Raw genomic sequence first — 16,979 nt, forward strand, 5'->3', positions numbered from 1 at the left:
GTAGTATCTGGAAATAGGGAAATCCCTATGCAAAGCCCCTATAACGTGGTGCATGGTGGCGCATGGAGGCCGTGTGAACTTCAGGTAAACAGCAGCTTGTGTAACGGGAGGGGAGGGCATGCCAAGCCCTGTGGCCTCTCGGTGAGCAAGCAAGCGCATCATGGCTCCTGACACCTTCCTTCCCGCCAAGGAGGCGGAAGCCGCGACAAGCTCCCCTCCTGGGCCCTGCGCAGGCATCCGCTCTACCTGGCCTGCCTGACGTCTCCCCGGGGGTCAGGCGGCTGCGTGTTTTGTAGCAGATGACAAGGGAGGGGCGGCCAGGCAGGCAGGCAGGCAGGAAGCGGCTCTGGCAGAAGGCAGCACGGCTGGCTGTCGAATGAGCCGCCCGAGCAGATGTGATGGATGCCGTGGCCCATGGGTCCTGGCCTGCGGTGGGGGGGACGGGGGGGGGGGGGGTTGGTGGGCGGGGGTGAAGGAAGAAAAGAACTCTCGTTGGAAGAGACCACAAGAGCCATTCAGTTCGACTTTCCAAGATAGATAGATAGATAGATAGATTCATAGAATTGGAAGAGACCACAAGGGCCATCTGATCCAGCTTTCCTCGATGGATGGATGGATGGATGGATGAAATCATAGAGTTGGAAGAGACCACAAGAGCTATCTGATCCTAATTTCCTAGATAGATAGATAGATAGATAGATAGATGGATGGATAGATGAAATTGTAGAGTTGGAGGAGACCACAAGAGCTATCTGATCCTAATTTCCTAGATAGATAGATAGATAGATAGATAGATGGATGGATAGATGAAATTGTAGAGTTGGAGGAGACCACAAGAGCTATCTGATCCTAATTTCCTAGATAGATAGATAGATAGATAGATAGATAGATAGATAGATAGATAGATAGATTCATAGAATTGGAAGAGACCACAAGGGCCATCTGATCCAGCTTTCCTCGATGGATGGATGGATGGATGGATGAAATCATAGAGTTGGAAGAGACCACAAGGGCCATCTGATCCTAATTTCCTAGATAGATAGATAGATAGATGGATGGATGGATGGATGGATGGATAGATGAAATTGTAGAGTTGGAGGAGACCACAAGAGCTATCTGATCCTACTTTCCTTGATAGATAGATAGACAGATGGACAGATAGATAGAATCATAGAGTTGAAAGAGACCACAAGGGCCATCTGATCCGACTTTCCTAGATTGAGAGATAGATAGATAGATAGATAGAATCATAGAATCGTAGAATTAGAAGAGACTGCAATGGCCTTATTGTCCGGTAGACAGAGAGACAGATAGAATCAAAGAATTGGAAGAGACCCCAAGAGCCCTCCAGTCCGACTTTCCAAGATAGATAGAGATGGATAGGTTTGTGGAGTTGGAGGAGACCACAAGAGCTATCTGATCCTACTTTCCTTGATAGATAGATAGACAGATGGACAGATAGATAGAATCATAGAGTTGAAAGAGACCACAAGGGCCATCTGATCCAACTTTCCTAGATTGAGAGATAGATAGATGGATAGATGAAATTGTAGAGTTGGAGGAGACCACAAGAGGCACCTGGTCCAACTTTCCAAGATAGAGATAAATAGACTTGTAGAATTGGAGGAGACCACAAGGGCCATTTGGTCCGTCTTTCCAAGATAGATAGATAGATAGATAGATAGATAGATAGATAGATAGAATCATAGAATTGGAAGAGCCCAAAAGGGCCATCTGATCCGACTTTCCTAGATAGATAGATAGATAGATAGATAGATAGATAGATAGATAGATAGATAGAATCATAGAATCGTAGAATTAGAAGAGACTGCAATGGCCTTATTGTCCGGTAGACAGAGAGACAGATAGAATCAAAGAATTGGAAGAGACCCCAAGAGCCATCCAGTCCGACTTTCCAAGATAGATAGAGATGGATAGGTTTGTGGAGTTGGAGGAGACCACAAGGGCCACCTGGTCCCACTTTCCAAGATAGATAGATAGATAGATAGATAGATAGATAGATAGATAGATAGATAGATAGAATCATAGAATTGGAAGAGACCACTATGGCCATCTGAGCCTACTTTCCTAGATGAATTGATGGATGGATGGATGGATGGATGGATGGATGGATGGAATCGTAAAGTTGGAAGAGACCACAATGGCCATCTGATCCGACTTTCCTAAATAGATAGACAGATAGAATCATAGAATCGTAGAATTAGAAGAGACCACAATGGCCTTATTGTCCGGTAGACAGCCAGACAGAACCACAGAATTGGAAGAGACCCCAAGAGCCCTCCAGTCCGACTTTCCAAGACAGATAGAGATAGATAGGTTTGTGGAGTTGGAGGAGACCACAAGGGCCACCTGGTCCCACTTTCCAAGATAGATAGATAGATAGATAGATAGATAGATAGATAGATAGATAGAATCGTAGAGTTGGAATAGATCACTATGGCCATCTGATCTGACTTTCCTTGATTGATCGATTGATTGATCGATTGCTAGATAGGTGGATAGATGAAATTGTAGAGTTGGAGGAGACCACAAGGGCCACCTGGTCTGACTTTCCAAGATAGATAGATATAAATAGACTTGTAGAATTAGAGGAGACTACAAGGGCCATCTGGTCCGTCTTTCCAAGATAGATAGATAGATAGATAGATAGATAGATAGATAGATAGATAGATAGATAGATAGAATCGTAGAGTTGAAAGAGATCACAATGGCCATCTGAGCCTACTTTCCTAGATAGATAGATTGATGGATGGATGGATAGAATCATAAACCACAAGGGCCATCTGATCTGACTTTCCTAGAAAGATAGATAGATAGATAGATAGATAGATAGATAGATAGATTTGCAGAATTGGAAGAGACCGCAATAGCCTTATTGTCCGGTAGACAGAGAGACAGATAGAATCAGAGAATTGGAAGAGACCCCAAGAGCCCTCCAGTCCGACTTTCCAAGATAGATAGAGATGGATAGGTTTGTAGAGTTGGAGGAGACCACAAGGGCCACATGGTCTGACTTTCCAAGACAGACAGATAGAATCGTAGAGTTGGAAGGGACCACTATGGCCTTCTGAGCCTACTTTCCTAGATGGATGGATGGATGGATGGATGGATGGATAGAATCGTAGAGTTGGAAGAAACCACAAGGGCCATCTGATCCTACTTTCCTAGATAGATAAATAGATAGACAGACAGACAGATAGAACCATAGAATAGTAGAATTAGAAGAGACCGCAATAACCTTATTGTCCGGTAGACAGAGAGACAGATAGAATCAAAGAATTGGAAGAGACCCCAAGAGCCCTCCAGTCCGACTTTCCAAGATAGATAGAGATGGATAGGTTTGTAGAGTTGGAGGAGACCACAAGAGTCACCTGATCTGACTTTGCAAGATAGAGATAGATAGATAGGATAGATAGAATCGTAGAGTTGGAAGAGACCACTGTGGCCATCTGATCCGAATTTCCTTGATTGATTGATTGATTGATTGATTGATTGATGAAATTGTAGAGTTGGTGGAAACCACAAGGGCCACCTGGTACAACTTTCCAAGATAGATAGATAGAATCGTAGAGTTGGAAGAGCCCACAATGGCCATCTGTGCCTACTTTCCTAGATGGATGGATGGATAGAATCATAGAGTTGGAAGAGACCACAATGGCCATCTGATCCGACTTTCCAAGAAAGAAAGAAAGAAAGAAAGAAAGAAAGAAAGAAAGAAAGAAAGAAAGAAAGAAAGAAAGAAGAAACCCCCAAGAGCCCTCCAGTCCGACTTTCCAAGATAGATAAAGATAGATAGGTTTGTAGAGTTGGAGGAAACCACAAGGGCCACCTGGTCCAACTTTCCTAGATAGATAGATAGGTAAAGGTAAAGGTATAGGTTTCCCCTGACGTTAAGTCCAGTCATGACCGACTCTGGAAGTTGCTGCTCATCTCCATTTCTAAGCTGAAGAGCCGGCGTTGTCTGTAGACACCTCCAAGGTCTACTGCCATGACGGCATGGAGCGCCGTTACCTTCCCGCCGGAGCGGTACCTATTGATCTACTCACATTTGCATGTTTTCGAACTTCTAGGTTGGCTCACTCCACTCCCCGGATTTGAACCTGGGACCTTTTGGTCCACAAGTTCAGCAGCTCAGTGCTTTAACACACTTTGCTACTGGGGTTCTTGATAGATAGATAGATAGATAGATAGATAGATAGATAGATAGATAGATAGATAGATAGATAGATAGAGTTGTAGAATTAGAAGAGACTGCCATGGCCATCCGGTCTGGTAGACAAACAGACAGACAGAACCACAGAATTGGAAGAGACCCCAAGAGCCCTCCATTCTGACTTTCCAAGACAGAGAGAAACAGATCTGTGGAGTTGGGAGAGACCAGACTCCTTTTGATGCAGCCTCGAATCCCGTTGGCCTTTTTAGCTGCTGCATCACGCTGTTGGCTCGTGTCCAAGGTGTTGTTTACGAAGACTCCGAGATCCTCTATCCCAGGGTCCAAGTCATGGATGAAGGTGTTGGATAGCACTCTGCAGGACCTCCAGCCGCACCTCGCCACCCCTCCTTGCAGGGCCCGCCTTTCCAAACACGACCGAGTCCTCTTGATAAACAAAGGCAGGCTGGAAGGCGGTGGAGGAGAAGGAGGAGGAGGCGGAGGAGTGCGAGTGGCAAGTGGAGGCCCTTCTTCCCTCTCCCCACCCCACCCAGCCTTGCACCCCACCCCAACGGTCCGGCCCACCTTGTTCTCCCCTCCGCCCCTCCGGGAAGGGCTTTTGCAGAGAGAAAAGCGAGTGAGCGAGAGCCGTGATGAAAAGCGGGCTGACAGGCAACGGCAGCCGCCAAAGCCGCGTCACGGCAGCCTGTCTAAAGGGAGCCCATTCCGCCTCTGCCTCCATCCGCAGAAGCCCCTGATCCTTTAATCAATCGCAGCCCAGCAACAGAAGAGCAAACACGCAGAGGTATGTGCCTGCCACGTTCGCTCATTCGCTCGCTGCCGCAAAACGGCGCCGGCAGAGAAGGAAGAGGCCTCGCGGTCTCTGGTTCCCCCGTTGTGGGTTGCTTGGGTTGAGGGTCAGCCGGCCTTGCTGACCAAAGAGAGAGCCTTTGTCTTTCCTGAGGTTGACAGGTCAGGGATCTCGGAGCCTGGCCCCAAATCTCAGAGATCGGACCGGAAAATCTCTGAATCGTCGCGCCTGCCCTGAAATTTCAAACCTGAGATCTCAGAGCCTGGCCCCAAATCTCAGAGAACGGACCGGAAACTCGGAGCCCGATCCGACATTTCAGAGCCCAGGCCAAACTGTCGTTGTCGTCGAGTCCAAAATCTTAGAAGCAGAACTGAAGTATCAGAGCCTGGGCTACAATTGGAGCGATTCGTAGACCAAAATCTCAGTGTTTGGACCGAAATCGTAGTGCCTGCTCTGAAATTTCGAACCTGAGATCTCAGAGCCTGGACCGGAAACTCGGAGCCCGATCCGACATTTCGGAGCCCGTGTCAAAATGTCCTTGTTGTCGAGTCCAAAATCTTAAAACCAAAACTGAAGTCTCGGAGCATGGGCTACAATTGGAGCAATTCATAGACCAAAATCTCAGCATTTGGACCGGAATCGTAGCACCTGCCCTGAAATTTCGAACCTGAGATCTCAGAGCCTGGACCGGAAACTCGGAGCCCGATCCGACATTTCAGAGCCCGTGTCAAAATGTCCTTGTTGTCGAGTCCAAAATCTTAGATGCAGAACTGAAGTATCAGAGCCTGGGCTACAATTGGAGCGATTCGTAGACCAAAATCTCAGTGTTTGGACCGAAATCGTAATGCCTGCTCTGAAATTTCGAACCTGAGATCTCAGAGCCTGGACCAGAAACTCGGAGCCCGATCCGACATTTCGGAGCCCGTGTCAAAATGTCCTTGCCGTCAAGTCCAAAATCTTAGAACCAAAACTGAAGTCTCGGAGCCTGGGCTACAATTGTAGCAATTCATAGACCAAAATCTCAGTGTTTGGACCGGAATCGTAGCGCCTGCCCTGAAATTTCGAACCTGAGATCTCAGAGCCTGGCCCCAAATCTCAGAGATCGGACCGAAAACTCGGAGTCTGATCCGACATTTCGGAGCCCGGGCCAAACCGTCCTTGCCGTCGAGTCCAAAATCTTAAAACCAGAACTGAAGTCTCAGAGCCTGGGCTATAATTGTTGCAATTCATAGACCAAAATCTCAGTGTTTGGACCGAAATTTCAAACCTGAGATCTCAGAGCCTGGCCCCAAATCTCAGAGATCGGACCGGAAACTCGGAGCCTGATCCGACATTTCGGAAACCGGGTCAAAATGTCCTTGTCATCGAGTCCAAAATCTTAGAACCAGAACTGAAGTCTCAGAGCCTGGGCTACAATAGACCAAAATCTCAGTGTTTGGACCGGAATCGTAGCGCCTGCCCTGAAATTTCGAACCTGAGACCTCAGAGCCTGGCCCCAAATCTCAGAGATCGGACCAGAAACTCGGAGCCTGATCTGACGTTTCGGAGCCCGGGCCAAACTGTCCTTGTCGTCGAGTCCAAAATCTCGGAACTTGGATTGAAATCTTAGAAACAGAACCGAAATCTCAGAGCCTGGGCTACAATTGGAGCGATTCATAGACCAAAATCTCAGTGTTTGGACCGGAATCATAGACCAAAACCTTGAAAGAGGTAAAGGTAAAAGTTTTCCCTTGACATAAAGTTCAGTTGTGTCCGAGGAGCCCTCAGTGGCGTAGTGGATTAAAGCTTTGTGACTTGAAGGTTGAGTCGTTGATCTGCAAGCTTCCAGGTTCGAATCCCACCCGGGGAGAACATGGATGAGCTCCCTCTGTCAGCTCCAGCTCCATGCGGGGACATGAGAGAAGCCTCCCACAAGGATGATAAAAACATCAAAACATCCAGGCAATGTCCCCTGGGCAACGTCCTTACAGACGGCCAATTCTCTCACACCAGAAGTGACTTGCAGTTTCTTAAGTCGCTCCTGACACGAAAAAAAAATTCCAACTCTGTGGTTGGTGCTCATCTCCATTTCTAAGCCGGTGAGCCAGCGTTGTCCGTAGACCTTCCTGCTGTTACCTTCCCGCCGGAGCGGTACCTATTGATCTACTCATATTTGCATGTTTTCAAACTGCTAGCTTGTTATTGTCATGTTATCTTAAAGCTGTTTTGGACTTACGGAGACTCTATTGCGGGGTATTGGGTCAGTGGGGCTTGACCGTTGACTTCCTCTGAGATACTTCAGATGTATGTCTTCCTCTTACTGGGTTGTTGTATGTTTTTTGGGCTGTATGGACATGTTCCAGAAGCATTCTCTCCTGATGTTTCACCCACATCTGTGGCAGGCATCCTCAGAGGTTGTCAAAGGCTTTCATGGCGAAACACTGAGTTGCTGTGAGTCTTTGAGACTATATGGCCATGTTCCAGAAGCATTCTCTCCTGACGTTTCACCCACATCTGTGGCAGGCATCCACAGAGGTTGTCAAAGGCTTTCATGGCGAAACACTGGGTTGCTGTGAGTCTTTGAGACTATATGGCCATGTTCCAGAAGCATTCTCTCCTGACCTTTCGCCCACATCTGTGGCAGGCATCCTCAGAGGTTGTCAAAGGCTTTCATGGCGAAACACTGGGTTGCTGTGAGTCTTTGGGGCTTCATGGCCCATTTTCTCCTGACGTTTCGCCCACATCTGTGGCAGGCATCCTCAGAGGTTGTCAAAGGTTTTCATGGCGAAACACTGGGTCGCTGTGAGTCTTTGGGACTATATGGCCATGTTCCAGAAGCTTTCTCTCCTGACGTTTCGCCCACATCTATGGCAGGTTAATATTACTTATACCTCACAACCTCTGAGGATGCCGGCCCTAGATGTGGGCAAAACGTCAGGAGAGAATGCTTCTGGAACATGGCCATACAGCCTGGGAAACATACAACCACCCTGTGATCTCGGCCATGAAAGCCTTCGACAACACATCTTCCTCTTACTGTCCGTCTGATTTGTACCATAAGTGGAGCTCTACCTGTCTCTCCATCTCTCCATCTAATTTGTACTCTGTGTTTACTCCAAGGAACCAAAGGATATATTGACAGGTGGTTTGATCAATGGGAGGAAAGTGGTTTTGCATGTAGATCGTCCCCGGTCTGGTTGCAGGGCTGGGTGCGAATCCTTCCCAAGGCCAAGCGATTCTCCCAGGTGGGGCCGGGCATCAGTCCGAAGCGCTTTGCTGTCCGCCGCCGGTTGCCAACGGTGAGCCCGGTGGTCCGGCTGTTTGACTTGATGGACAGCAGCTGCCGCACGCTCTAAATGCCAGTTTGAAGCAACGGAGCGTGCCAAGAGAGAGAAAGAGAATGCCAAGGAGGAGAGCTGCTGACGGTGGAAGCTCAGCTTGGCTTCTGAATTCGATGATGCCACTATCAGAAGTGAGCCTGAATGGAGGGATAGTTCATGCATGTGTATGTATATACATGTACCTATAAATGCGTGTATATATACATACACACACACACACACACATATATATATATTAGACATGTCCAAAAAATCATTTTGAATCGTATATCGGAATTATTTCGGATTGTTCTCGCTTTTTGATACACATTCCGAGACATTGTCTCACAGCGCAACCAGCAATGTAATTCGAACCATTGTTGGCCCATTCTCTAATTGTCTCTTAATGTTTCGTTAATTCCCCCCCCCCAAAAAAATTTTTTTTAATATATTTTAAAAAATATTTTAATTTTTTTTTTTGTTTCTGCAACCTATCTTGAATGGGAGCTTAGCGCAGCCTAACATGGCTGCCGCTCCCCGGCCAATCAGAAGCTTCCACGATGGACGCAAAGGTGGGGGCTAGGGTCTTCTGAGCCCACATGGAAGATTGTCATACAAGCCCGGTGTGTAGCGATTGCGCATGCGCGTCCCCCATTTTAGAAACTTTTAGAATCATTATGAATTTTCGGAAATATCCAAAAATTTTGGGTGAAAAAATCGGAAATACTTTCTATATCGAAGCGCCAGCGCCCCCTACTTTAGAAACGAGAATTGAAACATTTTTTTCATTGATCGGACATGCCTAATAAATATACTAGCTGTGCCCTGCCACGCATTGCTGTGGCCAATGGAATTGCAGTGAATAGCCTCGCTGCTTGAAAGCCTGGCTGTTTTCTGCATAGGGTATCCTTGCTAGGTCAGGTTGAATGAGATGGAGTAGCCTCGTGGTTTCCAAAGTCTGGCTTTGAAGCTGCAAGGCTGTTCAGTGTTAATCAAGGTGGGCCAGAAAGGGGTTGAGATATGTGTGGAATAACGTGCAGTGTGGTAGAAAGAACTGTTGTCTGGTTGAGGCAGGTGTTGCCGTGGATCTCCTTGATTAGCATTGAATAGGCCTGCAGCTTCAAGGTCTGCCTGGTTAGTACTTGGAAGAATCCTATACTGGGACGTGTTAGCTGGGTGTGATTATTTAAGTTCGTTAGCATTGAATGGTCTTGTAGCTTCCAAGCCTGGCTGCTTCCTGCGTGAGGGAATCCTTTGTTGGGAGGTGTTAGCTGGGCCTGGTTGTTTCCTGTGTGGAATTCCCCTGTGTTCTGAGTGTTGTTGTTTATTTAGTGTCGTGATTTTAGAGATTATATTGTTGTGTATTGTTATTAGAGCACAGTAATTATTATACATTACATTGATAATGTTATATGATTTACCTGGAACAGGATTATATGAGGCCCCTTCTACACAATGGTTTAAAATTCACACTGAAATGGTGGGGGGTTTTTTTGTTTTGTTTTTTTGTTTTTTTGCTGTGGCCTAGGAGGCAGCCTGGCTTTGAAGCTGCAAGGCTGTTTAGTGTCAATCAAGGTGGGTCACAAAGGGGTGCATTCCGGTTTTTGGGGGTTGTTTTGGCCCCATGGAGGTGAGGGATGTGTAGTTTGTTTGTAAGAACGTAGAGACGTGGATGAGGGGTTGTGTTGTCAATTTTCTAGGTTGGGGGGCCTTTAGTTTTGTTGTTTTGCCCGGTGGAGCGATGCCATTCTCCTTTTATATACAGTAGAGTCTCACTTATCCAAGCCTCGCTTATCCAAGCTTCTGGATTATCCAAGCCATTTTTGTAGTCAAATTCGTAAATACAGTAATTACTACATAGCATTACTGCGTATTGAACTACTTTTTCTGTCAAATTTGTTGTATAACATGATGTTTTGGTGCTTAATTTGTAAAATCATAACCTAATTTGATGTTTAATAGGCTTTTCCTTAATCCCTCCTTATTATCCAAGATATTCGCTTATTCAAGCTTCTGCCAGCCCGTTTAGCTTGGATAAGTGAGACTCTACTGTATATAGATATAGAAACACATATTTCTAACGGTCTTAGGAACCCACATCTCTCCAGTACTTTCTGCTGGTCATGGTGGTTCTGTGTGCCAAGTTTGGTCCAATTCTACCATTGTTGTGGTTCAAGGGGCTCTTTGATTGTGGGTGAACTATAAATCCCAATTCCCAAATGTCAAGGTCTATCTTCCCCAAACCCCACCGGTATTCAAATTTGGGCATATCGAGTATTTGTGACAAGTTTGGTCCATATCTATCATATCTATCATTGTTTGGAATCCACGGTGCATTCTGGATGTAGGTGAACTACAACTCCCAAACCCAAGGTCAATGCTCACCCTTCCAGTATTTTCTGTTGGTTGTGCGAGTTCTGTGTGCCAAGTTTGGTTCATTCCATCATTGGTGGAGTTCAGAACGCTCTTTGATTGTAGGTGAACTATACATCCCATCAACTACAACTCTGTTTTGTTGTGCCAGCTGTCAGCTCTAGTTTGTAGTGCGGTTTTCTTGTACTGGTTTTTTGTCTGCTGTGCTTTGAGGAGTTTCTGATTTTTGACTTCAATCAAAAATCAATCAAAATTCAATTACCTGTATTATTATTATTAACTATAAATCCCAGCAACTCCAACTCTGTTTTGTTGTGCCAGCTGTCAGCTCTAGTTTGTAGTGCGGTTTTCTTGTACTGGTTTTTTGTCTGCTGTGCTTTGAGGAGTTTCTGATTTTTGACTTCAATCAAAAATCAATCAAAATTCAATTACCTGTATTATTATTATTAACTATAAATCCCAGCAACTCCAACTCTGTTTTGTTGTGCCAGCTGTCAGCTCTAGTTTGTAGTGCGGTTTTCTTGTACTGGTTTTTTGTCTGCTGTGCTTTGAGGAGTTTCTGATTTTTGACTTCAATCAAAAATCAATCAAAATTCAATTACCTGTATTATTATTATTATTATTATTATTATTATTATTATTATTATTAACTATAAATCCCAGCAGCTCCAACTCCAAAATATCAAGGTCTATTTTCTCCAAACTCCACCGGTATTCAAATTTGGGCATATCGAGTATTTGTGCCAAGTTTGGTCCATATCTATCATTGTTTGGAATCCACGATGCTCTCTGGATGAAGGTGAACTACAACTCCCAGCAACTATAACTCCCCAGTGACAAAATCAGTTAGACTACTGGCTGTTGGGAATTGTGGGAGTTGAAGTCCAAAACACCTGGAAAGCTGAAGTTTGCCCATGCCTGGCATAGACACACCCAAAGAGAGCACGATTCGCCCAAGTGACTCTCCAGGGCTTAGCAGAAACTCGAACCCAGTGCCCCAAACTCGAACCCAGTGCCACCGATGAAAGAAAGCGTTCTGTTTCAAGGTTTAACACATTCCTGAATGTCTGTTACCGAAGTGCGATGGTGTTTTGTATTTTTTTGAAAAACCAAACTTTTATTGTATTGACATGGTCCCCAACTTGCCGATCTGGTTTGGCTGCTTTTTTCTGTCTGCGGAGAAACCCGACCAGGGTGGGTCAAGGTGGGTGGAATGTAGACAGAGCTCGAAACTGGAGGCCCCCCAAGCGCCCATTTGTTTGTTACAATCTCGGTGACATCAGAATGGGCAAAGGTTGATACTGAGGAAGAGCAGGCAAGCTAGAAGAGGCTGCAGCACTTTGCTTTTGCCTGAGCTGACTGGGAAGGACAGTGTCCAGTTCTGGGCAATACAGGCCTCTATGGACCCAATGGAAAATTCTCCAATACTTTTGCAGGTTTGTGATCCCACCAGTTCTTTGCTGCTGGGAGGTGGTATTTGAGGCATAAGTTCCAATGAATCATTTGGGCCACAGAGTTGTGCCTCTGTTTGTAGTCTGTCTGTGCGATTTTCTTACAGCAGCTGAGGATATGATCCATGGTTTCGTCAGTTTCTTTGCACAGTCTGCATTTTGGGTCATCAGCTGATTTTTCGATCTTGGCCTGAATTGCCTTTGTCCTGATGGCTTGCTCCTGGGCTGCAAGGATCAGGCCTTCTGTCTCCTTCTTCAGGGTCCCATTCGTGAGCCAGAGCCAGGTCTTCTCCTTATCAGCTTTTCCTTCAATTTTGTTAAGGAACTTTCCATGCAATGTTTTGTTGTGCCAGCTGTCAGCTCTAGTTTGTAGTGCGGTTTTCTTGTACTGGTTTTTTGTCTGCTGTGCTTTGAGGAGTTTCTGATTTTTGATTTCAATCAAAGCAGGTTCTTCACTTTGCTTTACATATTCTGCCAGGGCATGTTCTTCTTCTTTGACTGCTTGTTTGACTTGTAAGAGTTTGACTTCAATCATTATTATTATTATTATTATTACCACTATTCTGTGAAAATAGTAATCATCATCATATACTCGAGTATAAGCCTAGTTTTTCAGCCCTTTTTTTAAGACTGAAAAAGCCCCCCTCGGCTTATACTGGGGTGAGGGTCCTGGTTGGCTTATATTTGGGTCAGCTTATACTCGAGAATATATGGTACATTTATTTATACAGTTCTTTGTGGTAAAATTAGGTGCCTTGGTTTATATTCAGGTCGGCTTATATTTGGGCATATTATATGTATATTATATACCATATACAGTGTGTGTGTGTATATATATATATATATATATATATACACACACAGTAGAGTCTCACTTATCCAACACTCACTTATCCAAGTTTCTGGATTATCCAACGCATTTTTGTAGTCAATGTTTTCAGTATATCGTGATATTTTGGTGCTAAATTCGTAAATACAGTAATTACTACGTAGTATTACTGTGCATTGACCTACTTTTTTGTCAAATTTGTTGTATAACATGATGTTTTGGTGCTTAATTTGTAGAATCATAACCTAATTTGATGTTTAATAGGCTTTTCCTTAATCTCTCCTTATTATCCAACATATTTGCTTATCCAACGTTCTGCTGGCCCGTTTAGCTTGGATAAATGAGACTTTACTGTATATTGTATTACATCATAATATTATTATCAGTATTATATGTACATGCCATATATTATATTATTATATGTTACTGTATATTATGTGTATATTATATACCATATCTATATCTATATCTATCTATCTCTCTCTCTCTCTCTCTCTCTCTCTCTCTCTCTCTATATATATATATATATAAGAGTGGTGGCATCATGGCCACCCACAAAACAACAAAACTACAGGCCCCCCAACCTCGAAATTTGACAACACAACCCATCATCCACGCCTCTAGGTTGATACAACAAAAAGAAAAGAAAAATAAAGTCCTAATTAGAGGGAGAGGAATAATTGCTTTTATCCAATTGCTGCCAGTTAGAAGGCTAAGCTCCTCCAACTTGGTCTCCTAGCAACCCGATAGAAAATAATAAAAAAACACTAAAAATAATTAAAAACACTAAAAAATTAATACAATAAAATACTATAATAACAGAAAATAACTAAAAATAATACAAGAAACTAATAAAATGCAATAAATAAAAAGATAACTTACAGTAAAAATAATTTAAAAATACAAATAACGTCAAATAAAAATTACACAACCATTTTTAACCAATACCACCACCACTTTGCCACAGCAACACGTGGCCGGGCACAACTAGTATCTATATAAATCTCCATATCTCTCTCTATATATATATATATATATATATACTAGCTGTGCCCGGCCACGCGTTGCTGTGTCGTTGTCTGGTGGTGTTGGTGAGAAATTGTTGAGCTAGTGGTGGTATTGAATGTCTGTTGTATGGTTGTCTTTATGTTTAGTATGCATTTGGTTGTTTGTGTACTGTGAAAGTGGTGAGGGTAGAGGACACTGTTTATGTTGGATTAGTGAGACTCTACTGTATATTTGTAAGCTTATATTATCTGCCTAGAACTGCCCGTTGTACACAGCTGTATAAAATGCACACTGAAGTGAATTATCTGGCAGTGTGGACTCAAGATAATCCAGTTCAAAGCAGATAATATAAGATTCTAAATGGGTAATATAGCTGTGTGGAGGGGCCTTGAGTCTACACTGCCATATAATCCAGTTAAAATCAGATAATCTGTATCTTATAGGCAGTGTGGAAGAGGCCTGAGGCCTAACTGGCCTGTCCCCTGGACTAAGTAGGTTGCTAGGAGACCAAGTGGGCAGAGCTTAGCCTTCTAACTGGCAGCAATTGGATAAAAACAATTATTCCTCTCCCTCTAATTAGGACTTTATTTTTCTTTTCTTTTTGTTGTATCAACCTAGAGCCGCGAATGATGGGTTGTGTTGTCAAATTTCGAGGTTGGGGGGGCCTGTAGTTTTGTTGTTTTGTCCGCTGCCCTGATGCCATCACTCTTTTATATATATAGATATTATTAGCATAGCTAATAGTTATTATTTTATTATTTCGTCAATATGCTTGCTGGTTGCTTGAGTTGCGGTTAACTGAGAGTCTTTCGTATATGCATTCTTGCAGTCTGATGAAACAGGACACAAATGCCCCCTTTGTTCTTGTTTCTGGTTGTTTTGCTTGGGTTGGTGTTATCTCGACCATTTCATCTCGGCTGCATAAGAGGCTGGTAAAGAGAGGCAGGGGTTTGGGTTTTGTTGTTTTATTTCGGTCACAGGTTTGGATGGATAGATCACGAGCGCATTTCCGAACATAATGCGATTTGCAGGGAGCGAGCGGAATTGGCATGCGCCGCCGCCAGAGTTGATGTCCCCAGGATGCTCCTCAGGCCAGTGAGTGATGTCTAGTGTGCTATTAACCCACACTCGCACACACACAAACACACACTCCGCCGCCCTGAGATTAATGGGCTCGGCTCCAAATAAAGTCTGCCTGTGAAACCGTCATCCTCCTCGGGAGGAACAAAGGGAAACGGGAAAGAATTTCCCTTGAAATGAAAGGCAAGTGGGGTTTATATATATCCAGGGTGGGAGAAAGAACTCTTTGTCTGTTGGAGTCAGGTGTTAATGTAGCCATTGGCCAGCTTGATTAGCATTGAATGGCCTTGCAGTTCCAAAGCCTGGCTGCTTCCTGCCTGGGGGAAACAGGCAGGAATTCCAAAAACCTTGTTCATGGGGCAAAGGCAGGGAAGCTAAGCGGCCACCAGTATATCTGGCTTGCTGGGAGTTTTCCGGGCTGTATGGCCGTGCCCCAGAAGCATTCTCTCCTGATGTTTCGCCCGCATCTATGGCAAGCATCCTCAGAGGTTGTGAGGTATGGAGAAACTAAGCACGGGAGGTTTATATATATCTATGGAAAGTCCAGGATGGGAGAAAGAACTCTTGTCTGTTGGAGTCAAGTGTGAAATTTGCCATTGGCCAGCTCGTTTGGCATTGAATGGCCTTGCAGCTGCAAAGCCTGGCTGCTTCCTGCCTGGGGGAAACACTCAAAAACCAGGGAATTCCGGAAACCTTGTTCATGGGGCAAAGGCAGGGAAGCTAAGTGACCATCAGTATATCTGGGTTGCTGGGAGTTTTCCAAGCTGTATGGCCATGCCCCAGAAGCATTCTCTCCTGACGTTTCGCCCACATCTATGGTAGGCATCCTTAGAAGTTGTGAGCTTTGTTAGAAACTAGGCAAGTGGGGTTTATATATCTGTGGAAAGTCCAGGATGGGAGAAAGAACTCTTGTCTGTTGGAGTCAACTGTGAATGTTGCCATTGGCCAGCTCGATTGGCATTGAATGGCCTTGCAGCTGCAAAGCCTGTCTGCTTCCTGCCTGGGGGAAACATTCAAAAACAGGGGAATTCCAGAAACCTTGTTCATGGGGGAAAGACAGGGAAGCTAAGCGGCCATCAGTATATCTGGGTTGCTGGGAGTTTTCCGGGCTGTATGGCCATGCTCTGGAAGCATTCTCTCCTGACATTTTGCCTGCATCTACCAGGCATACTTGGAGGTTGTGAGCTTTGTTATAAACTATGCAAGTGGGGTTTATATATGGGAGAAAGAACTCTTGTCTGTTGGAGTCGAGTGTGAATGTTGCCATTGGCCATCTCGATTGGCATTGGATGGCCTTGCCGCTTTGAAACCTGGTTGCTTCCTGCTTGGGGGGAATCCTTTGTTATTTATTATTATTTTTATTTACTTCCATCGTTTCTATCTTGCCCAATAAAATAATAATAATAGAATAAAATATTTATAGAATAATAAATAATAATAAAATAATAAAACAGTAAAACAGTTTAAAGACAGTTACGTGAAATAGCATTATACAATATGCAAAATTTTAAAACAATATAAACAATAAACTCGAACCATTCAAGTATAAAGTCCTTGAACCATGGTTGGGAGCTCTGCAAGGACATTGCCTGGATGTTTTGAAGTTTTACCGTCTCTTGTGGGAGGCTTCTCTCATGTTCCTGCACGGGGAGCTGGAGCTGACAGAGGGAGCTCACCCTGCTCTCCTTGGATTCAAACTGCCGACCTGTCAGTAAGCAATGGGGTTCCATGAACAACATATATGGGTTAGTGCAGGCATGGGCAAACTTCGCTGATTTCTCCCCGACGGAAGATCATCCTCCGGGGTAATCCGAGTCTTTGAGTGACAGCTGTCACTCATGTTTCAAACTACAGTAGAGTCTCACTAATCCAAGCTAAACGGGCCGGCAGAAGCTTGGATAAGCGAATATCTTGGATTATAAGGACTGATCAAGGAAAAGCCTATTAAACATCAAAT

General features: G+C 44.4%; 1 protein-coding gene across 4 annotated transcripts in view; it reads left to right on the forward strand.

Moving 5' to 3' along the window:
* rai1 (retinoic acid induced 1) overlaps positions 1-16,979 on the forward strand; it is a 169,541-nt gene that overhangs the window by 84,872 nt on the left and 67,690 nt on the right. Inside the window, exon 1 of one of the 4 annotated variants that reach the window (XM_062964701.1) lies at positions 458-4,976. The exons of the other annotated variants lie outside the window; for them this stretch is intronic. The gene's annotated coding sequence lies outside the window, so the exon portion shown is untranslated. Of the gene's footprint in view, positions 1-457; positions 4,977-16,979 lie in introns of those variants that run through there. 4 annotated transcript variants of the gene reach the window in all.

The sequence above is a fragment of the Anolis carolinensis genome, unplaced genomic scaffold, assembly GCF_035594765.1.
Source record: "Anolis carolinensis isolate JA03-04 unplaced genomic scaffold, rAnoCar3.1.pri scaffold_13, whole genome shotgun sequence".
Taxonomy (NCBI): domain Eukaryota; kingdom Metazoa; phylum Chordata; class Lepidosauria; order Squamata; family Dactyloidae; genus Anolis; species Anolis carolinensis.